The sequence below is a fragment of the Lathyrus oleraceus genome, chromosome 7, assembly GCF_024323335.1.
Source record: "Lathyrus oleraceus cultivar Zhongwan6 chromosome 7, CAAS_Psat_ZW6_1.0, whole genome shotgun sequence".
Classification (NCBI taxonomy): Eukaryota; Viridiplantae; Streptophyta; class Magnoliopsida; order Fabales; family Fabaceae; genus Lathyrus; species Lathyrus oleraceus.
In genome coordinates, this window is record NC_066585.1 from 449030999 (window position 1) to 449046812 (window position 15814).

At 36.1% G+C, this 15814-nt stretch overlaps 1 long non-coding RNA gene across 1 annotated transcript; it reads right to left on the reverse strand.

Moving 5' to 3' along the window:
- Positions 1-13817: 13817 nt before the first annotated feature.
- On the reverse strand, positions 13818-15472 carry LOC127106843 (uncharacterized). Its single transcript, XR_007795508.1, has 2 exons — positions 14982-15472; positions 13818-14259 (listed from the first exon to the last, which is right to left on the reverse strand). It is a non-coding gene; the product is annotated as an uncharacterized LOC127106843 (long non-coding RNA).
- Positions 15473-15814: the final 342 nt, after the last annotated feature.

Sequence of the window (15814 nt, forward strand, 5' to 3'; positions counted from 1 at the left end):
TGGTGCATCAGGGTTAGTGACGGCACAAGGGTTGTGTTGTCAGAGAGTTATGCGATTGGGATTGTGACTGCACAAGAGTTGTGCTTTCTAAACACTTTTTGGAACAGTGTTAACCGGTTAATGCATATGGTTAACCAGTTAACGCAATACGAAATAAAAATTTTAAGTTTTTCAAACAGTGTTAACCGGTTAACGCATTTGGTTAACCGGTTAACGCAAGACGGAAAACAGTTTTCCAAGAGATTTTTAAACAGTGTTAACCGGTTAACGCATTTGGTTAATCGGTTAACGCAAGGCAGAAAACAATTTTTGAACAGATTTCAAACAGTTTTAACCGGTTAACGCATATGGTTAACCGGTTAACGCAAGGCAAAATTCACCCGTTCGGCTAACTCAGTGCTTTAAAAGTATCAAATGTTGATGCGAAAAACGACGTCGATTTTAAATGAATTGTTCATTAAAATTTCGGTTTGCGTAGTGTGATTGGTCGTCGAAATTTAATTTGGTTTTAATTAATTAAAAGAATTAATAATAATAATAAAGTGTTTATTATTGTCTTGTGGTGATTGGTTATGGCCTTAGTTTTCCTTTATTTTGTTTTGGGTTTTAAAATACGACCTGCGTGTCGTGCCTCTCTCTTAATGTCCCAAATGTAACTTCTTTTCTCATCTCACTCCCTCGTATGTAAAACGAGTTTCTTTATGTAATGTAATGATATGAAGAAAGCAAAGAAGTCAGTGTCAAAGGAGGACAACCTTGAAGATCTTGCTTGGAGAAGCTTAGATCGGTGTTAGGTTAGCTTAGGTTCTCCCATTGCGCTAGGGGCCATAACTGTTTCATTATGTATGTATGTATGTTGATGCATGTGAATGTATGTTGATGCATGTGAGAGGCGATTTATATGATAAATAAGCCGGTGAGATCAGAAAAAATTGCAATTCCCTCAAATTAAATATTAAGTTTATGCTTTCCAAGTTTTAACACTCATCAAGACTAGTATCGGATAATGTAGGTTTCACCTACGCGAGGTGCATGTTCTATCTTAGTAAGGTGCGATGGGATAATTGTAATATCCAACTGTTAAAACAATGGGTCAAACTTAACTAAACAAATTATAATAAGATTATATATGTTTAGAAGCAAGAGTTGGGAATGATCCATATGATGGATTGGAATAAGGAGTTATTCACCCAATTGAAATTTTCGAGAGTTGTATGAGATACAATTGGAAGGAGTTCCTACCTAAATAACCTAGTTTTGTGTAATCCGCCTACGCGGACTTAGAACGAAGTGAAATATGGATCTCGACCCACTAGAAAATCTTCCAACGGGATTTTCCGAATCAAATGATGAGGGTCATTTGTTTTGAGTAAAATAGTGGGAGCATATTTAATTAAAGGCCTAATTAAATATGTCAATGATACTTATATTTTCATTAATCCTTGTGTAGATTACCATGACAACAAACACCTCTAACAACATCTTGTGATCAATCCTTGAGAAGGAAAAATTGTCTGGGACAAATTTTCTAGATTGGTACCGAAACATGAGGAGTGTCCTCAAACATGATAAAGGGAAAGGCAAGGAAGTTGTCAAACCCAAACCCACTATTGCTGCTTTGAAGTCTAGTGGAGGCATAGAAAAAGAAGGCACCTGCTTCCATTACGATAAGACCGCACACTGGAAGAGGAACTGCCCAAAGTACCTGGAAGATAGGAAGAATGGAGTAGAGACTCCAACTTCAGGTATTTTTGTTATTGAAATAAATTTATCTACTTCTGCATCATGGGTATTAGATACTGGATGCGGTTCTCACATTTATACAAATGTGCATGGACTAAAAAGAAGTAGACATTTGGCAAAAGGTGAAGTCGACCTACGAGTTGGTAATGGAGCAAAGGTTGCTGCCTTAGCCGTAGGAACTTATGAATTGACTTTACCTAGTGGTTTAATAATTTAGTTAGAGAACTGTTATTATGTACCTGTAGCGGTGTATTCGTTACCATTGGAGATATTGACTAAATCCAAGGTAAATCATACAAAGTCGAGTCGCCACCGTACTTCTATTTATCCAAAGGAATGGTTAGAAAGCGAACAAAAACCTAAAAGTTTTACAAACAAAACTAGTAAAAGAAACAGAGATCTAGGTAAGGGGGTTGGTTATGCAATGGGAAGGTGTTAGGCACCCAAAACATCCTAGGTACTCCTAGGGAGCCCTTTTCACACTTGTGAAGGTTATTGTTTTTGTGAAATTTTATTTGTGCAAACATGATTAAAGAGATGAGAAGAGAATATACAAGTTATTTACATTTTGTGTTTGGATGGATAAACCCATTGCCTACGTACCCTCTTATAAAAAGATTAGGATCAAAACCTCGTAGTTCGGGTAAAAAATTTCAAAACAAATGAGTGGATTGATTGGTCCAAAAGCCTTAAGGTCTTTTGTTATCAAAGGGAGAAAACTCAACCTAAAACCACAAATCCACCATGTGAGGATAGCTTCAACATGCTAGTGAGGGGTTAACCCTATAATAAGCATGGAAGACTCATTGTCCATCACTAAGGATAAATGTGAGTATTACATCTACCACAAAGATAACTCAAACCTAATAGCTAAAGGTTATGGAAGATTTGATTAAGAAAGTGGACATGGAACCACAAAAGAAATTTGAATGGGTTATATTTACCAATTAGAAGTATATACAAAAGTGGTCAAAGTTGACTTAAAGATTCAATTCAAAATGAGTGTTATGAAAAGAAAGTTTGAAAATCAAAAGCCTAAGGCTTAGGTTTCTAATGTTGAAAACAATAGTCAAATGTTTGCACAAAAAAGGTTTTGGCTTGGGTTAGAGTGGAGAAATGAAGGAGAAAGGCTAAGTCCTAACAAAAAGGTGATGGTTAAGAAATGACACCACACTAGGAGTTCCTCTCTTGAGATCATATAGATGATCCAAGTAGATCCTATCCTTTGGAATAAGCAAGCACACAAGCATAAGCAATCACACAAGTAGATCATATAGGTTTGCATTTTCATCTTCATCACTAGAACTTTCATCATTGGAGGAGTCGCTATCACTTTCCCAAGCTATGTATGCTCTCCTTGGCTTTGATGATTTCTTGTGTGATTTGTATGATTCCTTTTCCTTTGTCTTCTTGTTCATCGGACAGTCCGGTTCGTAATGACCGGGCTTTCCACACGTATAGCATGGCCCTCTAGTAATTTTACCTTTTGAGTCATCACTTTTAGAGTACCTAGATTGTTTCCGGAAGTTTACCAAGTTCTTCTCGGAATGTTGGATGCCGTTCTTTCTCACGTAACAATTGTAGCGTTTAACGAACAACCCCATATCTTCGCTCTTGTCCTCTTCTTCTTCGTCGCTCGATGAATAATCACTTTGCTCTTTTGCTTGAGACTTCGAGGAGGAAGTCTTTAGAGCTATAGATTTCTTTTCACTCACCTTTGCTTTGTCCTTCTTATCTTTCTTTTCGTGTTGTTCTAGGCTCAAGAGAACTTGTTCGTGCTCTTGTAGTTTGCCAAATAATGTTGTCAAGTCTAAAGTGGTAAGATCATTTGCTTCTTTGATGGCGGTCACTTTCGGCTGCCATTCCCTGTTGAGACATCTCAAGATCTTATTAGTAGCAACATCGTTGGAAATCGGCCTACCAAGTGAATGTCATCGATTGATGAGATGAGTAAATCTCTTTTGCATGTCAGCAATGGTTTCCCCTTGCTCCATGAAAAAGAGATCAAACTCTTGTGTTAGTGTGTTGATTCTTGCCAACTTAACATCGTTCGTCCCCTCATGGGCAACTTGTAGTGAATCCCACATGGCCTTAGCAGTAGGACAATGGGATACACGATAGTATTCATATACACCTAATGAGGAGATTAGGATATTTTTGGCTTTCCAATCATAGTTGTATTTCTTTTCATCATCATCGGTCCATTGTGCTTCGGGCTTAGGCACCAATTCATTGTTCTCATTGGTCATGGTTATTTCAATTGGACCATTGAGAATAATGTTCCATATTTTTCTATCTATGGAATTTATGTGCACCCGCATATAGTCTTTCCAATAACTATAATTTTCACCATTGAAAACGGGAGCTCTATTATAAGCCCCTTTAGGTTCGTTAGCCATTTTCTATCAAAGTTATATTTTGAAGCACGGAATGAACCGGAGCTCCTGATACCACTTGTTAGACTATGGCACAGATATAGAAGGGGGGGTTGAATAGATCCCAATTAAAATTTGAGTCGGCGCTACCAATTTAATTTTGGTTTTGAAAATTTGTTTTAAGTGCGGAAGCGGCCGAGGAAAAATATAGTCTAAAACGAACCGTTATTGGAAAACCGGATATGCGTTAAGCTAATGGATTAGAGATAAAGTGAAATACGAATCACTACACTATTTGCACAATCAATGATATGTTTCACTTACTAGGATTCATAGTTCCAATGATCCAAATACCAAATCAAACTAGATACAAACTTAAGACAACTTTGGTTTAGGCAAATTATCAAACACTTGGTTTGCATAAACACTCCAAGTGATATTTGAGTTGAGTAAGTAATTCAAATTGATCTAGTACAATATACTATTGTACTTTGGATTCAAAAACAGAGTTTTAATCTCTTACTCAATTAATATCACTGTTTGGTAAAAGTGCTTAAACTAAAATCACTTAATTTTTAAGCTGAAAAACAATTATGCAGAAAATTAAAGAAGACAGAGATTTGATGAGGCAGTTCCCCCGCCGTCCTCGCTTCGGGGTACGTCTGCCCTCAATTCTAAAAATAGAATTGAGATGATTTAATAGATATCACCTGTTGAATTTAACCGTTTATACAAGGATTGCAAAGCAAGTAAACAACAGAACTCTCAAGGTGTTGAATGCTGCTTCCTCTCCTTGTTCCTTGATTCAAGATGAATCAAGACCTTCGATTGTTGTTGCTAGACCTCCGCTTCCAGCCCCTTTGTTGAATAACCTTCCGTTCTTCAAACCCTCGGCCCGGCTGATCTCAACTACAACGAATCGAACCCGAATTCTTCCCTTCAATTTCACTGAATCCGCTACTAGACTGATGAAGACTTCCTCTTCTCAATCACCTTCGCTCAGCTGAAACTTGATGAAGCAATTCGTCCAAAAAACCCCAAACACAAACCAGTCTTGGAGGATAAAACCCTAACGGTTTTATTCAAGAAAGAACCTGCCACAAGCTTTAACCCGAACCGGATTCTCCAATCTCAGCTTCGAACCTTATCACCTTTAACCGATCACGAAGCACATCAAAAATGGTTGTGTGTAGTTGATGTGTTGTGAGATGTTGAAGATGAAGATGATGAATCTTGGACACCTATTTCACTCTTTCTTGTTTCCTTGAACACTTGAAATCAATTTGACAAATGTTAGTTGATAAAAGTGATTTGACTTCTATTTATAGTAACTAGCTAACCAACCAAAAATAACAGCTTTTCAAACAGTGGAAAATACTCAGAAAACTGAGTTTACGCACGAGCGGTCGACCATAGGTCGGCGTGCGCTGACCCGAGGGAAATGCGCTGACCCCTATGGTCGACTCAAGTATTCCATGAGCTGACCCGTGGGAAATGCGCCGACCTCTATGGTCGACTCAAGTATTCCATGAGCTGACCCGTGGCCAACTACACTATGCCATGCGCCGACTTGTGGTCGACTCAAGCAACCATGCGCTGACCTGTCACCAACTAGTCTGTGCTATGCGCTGACCCGTGGCTCATGTGCTGACCCTTGAGGTCGACTCAAAGCCTGCAAACCTGCAAAAATTCGTATTTTTGTGGTTTTCATGCATTTCATCATGATCACATTTTATCCACATATGTTTTATGAAATATAGCAGTTTTAGGTAATCATAGAGAAGGATATGATAGGTGATATGATGCATTTGTTTGTTGACGTGGAATCGACAATGCCGATTCATCTGTGATGGTCATTTGTCATCATCGAAACTTGTGATTGTATGTTGTCTGACAATTTGCCCTTACATATATATATATATATATATATATATATATATATATATATATATATATATATATATATATATATATATATATATATATATATATATATATAAGCCTAAACTTTAGCATGCGCTACAGGTGTTATAGTTCTAGGCCCTAAATTTTGAGGGCCCACATTTTTTTTAATTACAATTATACATTTTACATTTATTTTTTTAAAACAAGTTTTAAATCATAAGGTCTTCAAAATCTATTTTACATCTATTTGTTAAAATATGTGTAAAATCATATTTTCTTTTCAAAACATATGATTCTATACCAGTTTTTTCAAAAAATCGGTATAAATTCATATTCTTTTAGGCCTATTTTTTAAATTAGATCGGGGGGCCCATATTGATTTGGCCGGTGAGATATATATATATATATATATATATATATATATATATATATATATATATATATATATATATATATATATATATATATATATATATATATATATATATATATATATATATATATATATATATATATATATATATATATATATATATATATATATATATCATTTGGCAATTTGCTTGCTTTTCCCAAGCAATTTCTAGGATTAGTTCAAATTTATATAGTTATATATAGTACCGTTATCCGCGTCATAGAGGACCATATCCCAGCCAATGGTAGGATCCACGTCCATGCGTCCGAGGCTTATCTTGGATCGAGGTTTCCATGCTCCACCATATATGCCATTGGATAGACTTGATCTGGGGGGTACGCCAGCAATGCAAAAGTGTGTTTAATAGACCTTGGACACGAGGTGTTCATTTTAGACATGTTGGACTTGCAAAAATGCGTTAAGTCTTTATCAAATACACAATCAGGCATAAAGTGTGCTTTAAGCCGTATCAAAATTGTAGAAATACGTTAATCCCATATCGGATATATAGATGGACATGGAATGTACTTAAGTCGTATCAAAATTGTAAAATTGGGTTAAGCATGTATCGGATACATAAATTGGGCATAGAATGCGCTTAAGCCGTATCAAAATCACAAAAATGTGTTAAGTTCGTATCGAATACACATTAATACAGTCAGTGCGTTTTAAGCCATATCAAAATCGCATAAATATGTTAAGTCTATATTGGATACGCAGTGAGCACAGAATAAATTGAAGTTGAATCAAAACTGTATAAATTTGTTAAGTATGTATCAGATACGTATTCATACATTTCATCTCATTTTCCTGTTTCGTGGGTTCTAGCAGAAAGAGACAAAGAAGCACACCACATAGGAGAATGAAATATATATATATATATATATATTATATATATATATATATATATATATATATATATATATATATATATATATATATAATATATATATATATATATATATATATATATATATATATATATATATATATATATATAATGAATCTAATTTGTTAAAAATAAATAATCGTTGGGATGGATAACCCTTGACGATGACCTTGAAGTGGTCGGTCGGTGTCCCAGGTCTTCAATTGTTGTTCTCCCTTGAAACTTAGGGGCTGAATGCACTTCGTGCTTCAGAGCGTCTTCTTTGCTCGGACGGTGTCCTATGTGCGCCCTCTTGTATTTTTCTACTTATTTGATCTAAGTATATTGAGTTCGAAAAATGAATTTTGAGCTTGTCAAATGGCTCTACCCAGTGCTTTAGTGGAGTTCCTCTTGCACCCCTTGCATTGAATTAGTGCCTGACATTAGCTATGAACATGTATTATCCAGGTGCCTATAACTACGAACTTGTGGTATCCTTTAGTGTCATCTATATAGGAACCCCTACGATCTTAGGAAACGTGACGATGATATTAATCCAGGGATTAAATATTACGTCTCTAGCCCAGACTCCATGGAAATCACCTTTGGACCCCGGTGTAACTCCAGATCTGGATCTGAGAACCATGATTATGTCGTTATGCCGAGTTCTAGAGGAAATTGGAGATCTAAAATATAGAGAACGGGAATGGAAATGGCAGTTGACCAGATCAACTGGGATATATCTTCATGCTCATTTCTGAATGTTTTTCGATTCTGATATCTGAGAGAGATGCAGATGGTGAAGATCGAAAATGTCAAAATTTGAGGTTGATTCACCTTTGATTTAGTGACTTGAAGAGGTTGAGAACTTGTAAACCAAATATTCAAATCTTAATTGCAATATTCCAAGACTAGAACTTTTATGCTCTATTGATGACATGTGCAAAGTGAATGCTATTCTCGTGGGAATCATAGGAATCAAAAGTTGATTCCCATAGACAACGCCATTGTTCTGTTTGGGAAGTAGAAATTTATGTTCCATCTCCATGAGAGAACAAAAAATTAAGAGAGTGGTGTAATTGTTGATCTTTATTAGTGGCTTTGATCTCCTTTATGTCGGTGCGGGGTTGGCCTACATGGTTAGCACTCCAACGCCCAAGTTAGTTCAAAATTCAAGATGAGTATAGTTAAATTAGAGATTAGAGATTGTGTACCTTCTTATAAAGTGTGAACTATTTTTATATATTAGGCCGAGTAGAGTGGGCTTGAGATGGATTAGGCCTTAGTCAACTAGGTATTTGGCCGATCCAGAATAGATAATCATGATTTTGATTATGAACTTGCATTTGAAAAAGAATATCATGCCATACAATTTCAAAAAATCTTGACATGAAGTCATTCGACCTATTATGAAACATGCAATTTTTTTGAATCATCTGATAATTTTGTTTGAGGACAAACTAATGGGTAAGTCGGAAATAGTTGATATCTGCCAAATTTGCATTAAATACGTCGACACTTATCTAATTATTTTACAAGTAAACATCACAAAAACATCTGATTTATCTATGAAAAGTAAATAAACACATGTTCGGTATTTTCTTGTATGCATTTATCAAGATCATATGAAAAGAATTGGAAAATAATGAATCAAAATGAAGAAAACAAGTAAAAGCAAACCCAGAAGAATCAAGGCTTGCTAGGCCCCATATACAAACGCGTTGTGAGTAGAGTAGGGCTAGGTGACAGCACCTGGTGCAAGTACTTCATGGTGAAGCAAGGGTTAACATGCTAGTAAAAAAATGGTGCGTTGGGTGAGAAAAGGAGTCCAAAGACACGTGTAATACATGGAAGCATTGCTTGCTGGAGAAGATAGTAGATTGGTTAGGGTATTAGAGTAAGGTAGGCGCGTTAGGCAAGAGAGCTTGTCGTCTAATGCGAGGCTTAAATTTTCCCTAGAAATAGAAGTTTTCAGTTCAGTGCAAAGGGGGTTTCGGTGGATCAGAGGAGTACATAATTGGAGTAAGTTCACACTGATCTACAATAGAAGGATAAGAAAAAAAAGTCTAAAAGCAGAAGTCACATTACTTTAATAGTAACATATATCATTATATTGGATAATGCATTGATCTCACAGCATGGAGGCTAAAAGGAGATATGAATGAGGATAACAGGTGGTAATATTATACGACGAGTGGAGAATCATATTAGTGAGCTATGGCTGTGCATGAAATCTACCCCCTGCAAGCATTCTCCCTTCTAACACAAACATCTCCAAATTTAGTTTCAATTTCTTACTTTCTTGTCATTTACTTTTGCTGCATTACAACAACCACATAACCCTTTTATTACTTAGAATAACAAATCGGTGTTACCTTTCTTGGAAACTAGCGGTCTCTATAGATATGATAATTGTAAAACTTACTTTTATTGCTAATGTAACACATAGTAAAGAAAGTAAAATAGAAAAGGCAACAAGCTATAACAAAACAAAGAGAATAAATACACAATGCTTAAAAACACATATCAACAAAAAAAATACAAAAACAATAGTTAAAAAACAATGTTATTTTTCAAGAACGGGGATTAAAAATCAACTATAAGCAGGGATTTACAATTAGTAATACAAAGACATGCAAGAAATACACACACACACACACACACAACTCACAACACACCAAGTTAAGAAAAAACAAATATCAACGTAAGCAAACGTAGAAAAAATGAAGAAAAAAAATCAACAAAGAATATAGCTTTTGCAGAAAGAACACAACACAACATAAAGAAAAACATCATGAAACTAAAAATAGACAAAAGAAATTAACATAAGACTACTAGATTTGTGTATTTTCTAATACACGACGAGACGACAAGAAATTGCAGTGCAACCCAAAAACTACAACAATTATGTAGTGTGAATGGCAGAACGAGGAAAGATTTAATATTTTTATGATATTTATAACTTATTAAACAAAAAGGAAACGATGGAAGTGTTCTTCCAACTTTCTTTGAGGGATTTTTTTGGTGATACTATGAGTCCCAACATGTTTTACGTTTTTTTCTACATAATTATATCAAAATCATAAAATCGCCTCATACTCTTGAATCTATACAATTTTATCCAATACGATTGAGTTAGAGCGAGTCTACCAAGAAAATGAGTTTGAATGGGAGACAACTTGTTTTGACCTCATAGACTCATGAACTTGTATGAGTTTATAAGTTGACTATCGAGCCAAACAACCATGAGTTAAAGGAACCTAAACACTTAAAAAATAAAAGTCCCAAGATGGAGAAATAAATACCAAAGAAATATTGATATAATGGTAAGAAGAAATGTCTCATGGCTACATGGGATGACTTCGAACAATCCTCTGGTGATTAAAATGAGGGACATACAAATGTTTCTCTAATGGCTACACATCCTTTAGTGTGTACCTTGATGACACAACAAACAATAATAGAGTGTTTTATAGCTTATCTCGTAGTGAGCTAGTTATTACATTTAGTGAACTATTTGGTAAGACTCGAAGTATGACTTATAAAAACAAAGGTCTTAAAAATATTTAGGGTTTGTCATTGGAAAATAATGAAATTCTCGAAAAACATATTGTTATTTTGAAAACTTGATATTTTTTAACTCTACAAGTGAATGTAACATTGAAAATTACAAATATTATTTTCAATAATTCCTAACTAGCAACATAAATAAAAATAAGTTAGCTTAAATTATCTATGAGGTTAGTAGGAACAACAAGAGAGTTTTAGGATAAAAAAAACTCATGATCCTACTACTTTGTGCACCTATTGTTTGAAGCGGGTTACAAGCAAAGAACTTGTCATATGCTAAAAACATGGAAAGATAATAAACATCATAGAACTATCCAAAGAGGGACAAGAAGATAAGGTTTACCTAAAAAAATTATATTAAAAATATGCTAAGAAATGTAGTTGAACCACCAATGTTTTGTGGTGGTTATGAGGATTTGCTCATGTGGGGTGAGAGACCTTGAATATGTATTGGTTGGTTATGTATCAACATATGTAGGTATGATCTGTAGTAGTTTATATTCGTCCCTTTCTCCTCTTGGAGAGAGATATTTATATAGGCCTTTTGGGCCTAGGGTTCTCTTGGAAAGGTCACCACCCATATAGACAATAGGGACCCGTTGAATCTCTATATCCAAGGGGGACGTGGGTCAGTTAATAACTATGAATTCTCTCTTCCCATGGAACGTCTTATCCCATGTAACCCACAATTATGCGATAGGAAAGCCTAGGGGAGAGGAGATACCTTCCATTAGGCGACATGTTATCTTCCTCTCTCCTGGTGCGACCTACAGTCGTCGTCCTTGGTGGATCCTTTTACAAATATAACAATACATAGTCCCTCAGAAACAAGACCATTAATAGAGGACTAAGTGTTTTTATATCGCGGCTCAAGGGGGTATCCTGAGGACCTACATTTCCTAAGGACGTACTTCCTCGGGTGGGGTTATGTAGCCCGACTGATAAGGCCATAAGTTCTTCACGCGATACATTGGTCATCTCGTGCGAGAATTCTACCAAGCCCTGAGGCGGTAATTGTGAGTCTCTCCAGCTAGAGTTTGGGAATTCCTCTAGGCATGAGTTCTATGTATGAACTCGCCCGAGGAAACTCTAAGTCTCTTAGGCATGATTTTATTCAGTTTGGAGTGTCTAAGTCCCTTAAGAGAAGTCATATGAAGTCCGACTGATGAGACTATAAGTCCCTCAGGTGAGGCATTTATCTTCATTGGTGGGACATCTATCAAGCCATCGGGCAAGACTTGTGAGTCTCTATGGTTAGACTTTGGTCGTGCCTCTGGTCTTGAGATCTATGTTTGATCCTGCCTGATGATACTTTGAGTCCCTTAGGCAAGAGTTTATTTAGCCTGGGGTATCTAACTCCCTTAGGTGAGGTCATATGTGGCCATGTTAATGAGACCATAAGTCCTTTAGGTGGGGAATTGGTCCTCTTGTATGAGGCTTATATTAATCCCTTATGAAAGACTTGTGAGTCTCTCAGACTAAATTTTGGTCGCGTCTTTGGGTGTGTGTTCTACACCTGATCCCGTCCAAGGAAATTCTAAGGCCATCTGATGAGAGTTTATTTATCCCTGGGAGTCTAAGTCCCTTATGTGAAGTCATATGTAGCCTGTATGATGAGACTATAAGTATCTTAGGAGAGACGTAGCTCCTATTGAGCGGGACTTCTATCAAGCCCTTGGAAAAGATTTGAGAGTCTCTCAGGCTAGACTTTGTTCACGCCTCTGGGCGTGAGTTTTATGTCTGATCCCGCCCGAAGAAATTCTGAGTCCATCAGGCGAGAGTTTATTTAGCCTAGGGAGTCTAAGCCCTCAGGCGTAATCATATGTAGCTGGATAATGATACTATAAGTCTATTAGGTGAGACACTAGTCCTCTCAGGTGGGACTACTATCAAGCCCTTTTGCAATACTTGCAAGTCTCTCAGACCAAACATTAGTTGTGCCTCTGGGCATGAATTTTATGTATGATCCTGCCCAAGGATAATCTAAGTCCCTCCGGAGAGAGTTTATTTTTCCTGGGGATTCAAGTCCCTTAAGCAAAGTCATATGTAGTTTGGTTGATGAGACTATAAGTCCCTTAGGTGAAGCGTTGGTCCTCTCGGGCGAGACTTCCAACAAGCCCTCATGTAAGACTTGTGAGTCTCTCGGGCCAAACGTCAGTCGCGTCCTTTGGTGACACTTTATGTTTGACCTCTGTCATACCCCAAAATTTACCCTACCCTTCACAATGATCACCTAGGTCCGCAACTCTAATCATATGCGTACCTTCAGGGTTAGTTATTTCATTTGTATTAACATGATTCAAAATAAGAATACAGACGTCATGGATTCAAGGTATGGTGTTTGTACGTGAGAAAAACTAGGGTTTCCTAAGATCATATTGAGGTGTGCTCAACCAAGCACAAAACCCTAATTCCCTTGTTTTTTGCATTTCCAATCGTGTCCATTTGCATTTAGGGTTGAGGAATCAATCAAGATCTTTTGGTCAAATGTGAGGTCCATTTTCCATTCATGTTGGTTATTACATTGGTGTGCTTGATTAAATCTCTTGAATGGTCATTGCATTAGGTTGACTGGTTGAAGTTCATACATTCATATGGCATTGTAGTGCATGTCATCATAGTTCATGTTATTATTGCTCATTCACAATTTACCCTAGAGGATTGGATTGTTATTGGTTCAATCCATCTAAGGGCGTGGCATGTTTCATTGGTGCAAGGTGCAGTTATTCGAATCCAAGGCATTGTTACAAGTTTGTTTCGCCATTTTGTTCTATTTATCGATTGCCTTTCACTTCAATATTCATCACAAGCATTGAACTTTAAAATACATTGTTTTTACCTAACTTGACTTTTGGTCAACTGGTTGACTTTTTGGTCAATCAGTTGACCAACGTCAACAACCTAAATTTTGATTGTCCGAAGCCTAACTTATAGCATATCGTCTCATTACACAACCATTTTTATTACATTTCAATTCAACACTTTCGTACAAGTTCATCATATTACAATTCCATAAATACATTACAACCATTTCCAACTACAACAATTCCAATATACATTCACCTACAATTCAATTTTCATACAAAATTCCAATTACATTCACTACAACAATGAACCCTAAAAAAACATTCAACATCTAATCCAATCCCAAAGCCAAACCAATAGCCAATGCATTACAACAGCAACCATGATCCAATACACCAAGCCAATGCACTAAAAACCATCCTAGCCATTCCACAACCCATGTCTGCTCATACAAAACTCAGAACCATAACAAAACAGCCCAAGCTCCAATGGCGAATTTCACGAGCTCCATGAGCTCAAGTCAGTTTCCATGTCCAAACTCGAGCATAACAGTAGCTAAAGACTTGCATTTCAAACACCTGCATAAACCAAAGTAGTTCAAAACAACATTTTGATTTCACCTACACATTACATTTCAGAATTTCATCCAAGTCCGCAAAACAAAACTTGCATTTTAACCTACCTTCATTAATACTAGTTCCTCACAAGTAAATTCATGTCCAAATAATTTCATGACAATTCGATTTTCATTTGACATTTCACCTTCATTCCACTTGGATTTCATTTTCAAATTCACTAACACTAATCAACACCAAATAACATTTACATTTCACTTTGAATTCCAATTAAATTTTGATTGAACTAACTATTTCATTTCTAACCGAAAACTGTATTTCAAGTTGAGTTTCATGTGAATTTCAAACATAATATTGAGTTCTATAAATTCAACATCATCACGTATCATCGGGGATCCACTTTTTTTCCATCAAATCCATTTTTTTCATTCGTCCATTTTTTCATCATTCACTGATTTTCTCCGAACAAGAGGGATGGAAAAATCACGCATAGAAAACGATTCTTCACTCTTTCACAACATAACAGAATCTCATAATAAGGAAAGCATCACGCAATAGAAAAACACTGCAACAATCTATCAACAATACGCATTCAGCAAAGCGCACGCAAGAATTCACGCATCAACAATCGTTCAGCAATCACAAATTCACACACAAACTCAAAATTCACGCATACAATTCAAACAGAGGAAGAAGAAAAGAGAGCAATTCAGAGAAATCGATACATGTTCCGATTCAGTGAGTCTTCGTCGTTTTCTTTCCGTTTTCATTTCGATTCCGTGCACATAGAGTTTGAATCACGATTGGAGGTTGACGTTGATTGAATGTTGAGTTCGTCGTGTTCGTCGTTGAATTCATCGTGTTCGTTGTGGTTCATCTTCGATTTCGTGTATGAAGAAGAAGCTGTGGCATTTGATTTGAGGCTTGAAGCTTTGCATCGTGTTTGTGGCGCACTGAACTTTTATTCATCGCGTTTGGGATTTGGAATTGCATCGCATGGACAACGTGAAGCCGAAGGTTGAACTCGATCCGAGAACACATTGCTGCTTTTGGAAAATAAGCAATTTTTTCCTTTTTTTGCTTCAGCTTAGGTGGTTGGACTCGGTTTCTGCTCATGGATACCTTGGTTGTTTAGGCCTAAGGCCCCAAACGGATTGCTTATTCACACTCCTCATGCATGGGCCTGCACCCTCCCTCTTTTCCATATTTCCTTCTTAATTGCACTTGTTTACCTTAATTAGTTTTATGATGAAATTCTCAATTAATTTTCTTGATTAGATTTAGATAATATGCTAATTAGATTTAGATATTAGGTTAATTAGGAATTTTATTTTTGATTAGAATTTTAAAATTAATTAGATTTTAGAATTTTATTAGATTAATAAGAATTTAGATATTATGATAATTAGAATTTTAGGATTTGATTAGGTTCATTAGATGATTTAGAATTGATTAGAAATAATAGTGATAATTAGATAATTAGGTTTAATTAGTTTTAACTATATATTTTTAGAAACTATTCCTAATTGTAGAATCTGTGCAAATTGACCTTAGTACC